Below are 1,787 nucleotides of genomic sequence, written 5' to 3' on the forward strand. Positions count from 1 at the left end.
CATTCTCTTGTTAATGTATCTGCAATAACATTTTTGTCACCCTTAATGTATTCAATTTTTATTGGATATTGTAATAAAAATAATTGCCATCTTACCAATCGTCTATGATTATAATCAACTTTTAAATTATATCGTATAAAACCTGTTAGGTAACTTGAATCTGTCCTTAATGTAAATTCTTTGGGTAGTAAATCAATTTTCCATTTCTTAAGAGATTTAATTGCTGCCAGAGTTTCCTTTTCATGAGTGGTATATTTCTGTTCTGTTGGAGTAAAAGTTTCTGAAATATACCTGCAAAGTAATTCCTTTGGGGGATATTTAGAATCTAGTGATTCTTTTTCTTGTTCTAAGCTTTTTATAGCTTTCTTAGCTTTTAGACATCCTGACCAGGTTATGTCTGAGGCATCTGTTTCTACTATTAAGTAGTCATTTTCTTCTGGAATATAAAGTTCTGGAAGTTTTTCACATAATTCTTTAATTCTTTGAATTTGCATACTATCTTTTTCATTCCATTTCCATTCTTTTTTAGTACTTATTTTTGGAAATAAGCTTTTAGTATATTCTGTTATATTTTTTAAGAATCCTTGATTATAAATATAGTTTATACACCCTAAAAATCTTTGTAATTGTTTTCTATCTTCTATTTTATTAGGAAATAAGTTTACTTTTTCTAGAACATTTGGTTGAAGTTTTAGCTTTCCTTGAGCGGATAAAATTAATCTAAGAAACTCTATTTCTTGTTTTGCTATTCTAAATAAATTTACCTTTTCTAGAACATTTGGTTGAAGTTTTAGCTTTCCTTTAGTAGATAGAATTAATCCAAGAAACTCTATTTCTTGTTTTGCTATTCTTGCTTTCTTTTTGCTAAGAACTAATCCTTTTTCTTTACATCTTTCTAAAACTATTAATAATTTTTGAAGATGATCTTCTTTATCCTGTTTTGTAAAAATTAGTATATCATCAATGTACACTAAAACAAATTCATTTAATTCCTTTAGATTTTCTTCCATAAATCTTTGATAAATACCTGGGGCTTGTTTTAATCCGAATGGTAATACATTCCATTCGTAGAGCAACACACTTGTTGATTCTTTTGTTGGGCAATTAAAAGCAGTTAATTTCTTTGTTTCTTCGTCTAAACGAAGTTGCCAATATCCTGATTTTGCATCAAGAGATGAAAACCAAGTTGCTCCTTTGATTTTTTCTAAAATAGAATTTTTTCTTGGAAGTTTATGAGCATCACCAATAGTTGCTTCATTCATTTTCTTATAGTTTATTACCATTCTTCGTTTTCCCCTTTTAATTTCATTATTGTTTTCAACGTAAAAAGCTGGAGCCGCATGAGGACTTTTACTTAATCTTATAATTCATTTTTCCAAAAGATCTTTACATTCTAGTGAGAACTCTTCTCTATCTCTTGCGGAATAAGGAATTTTATTTGGAACATTTATCTCTTTTGTGGGATCTTTTAATTTAATGCTTACTAATTCGTTATTTATATTTTTAATATCTAAAGGATTTTTAGCACAAATTTCTTCCAAAAGTTCTTCTATCTTTATTTCAAGATTATTTTTTGGAATGTTTATCTGAAAGTATAGATTTAAATAACATGTTTCTAGTATAGAAAATATTTTAAATTTTAAGATCTTATCTATAGTAGTAGTTGGTATTTTTATACGTTTTGATTTTTGATTTATTGAAGAATCATATGGAGCTTTTAAAACTATATATGTTAATTCTTGAATGAATGGATGATATAGCTTTAAAAAGTTATTTCCTATGATAAA

Source organism: Arachis duranensis, chromosome 9 (assembly GCF_000817695.3).
Source record: "Arachis duranensis cultivar V14167 chromosome 9, aradu.V14167.gnm2.J7QH, whole genome shotgun sequence".
Taxonomy (NCBI): domain Eukaryota; kingdom Viridiplantae; phylum Streptophyta; class Magnoliopsida; order Fabales; family Fabaceae; genus Arachis; species Arachis duranensis.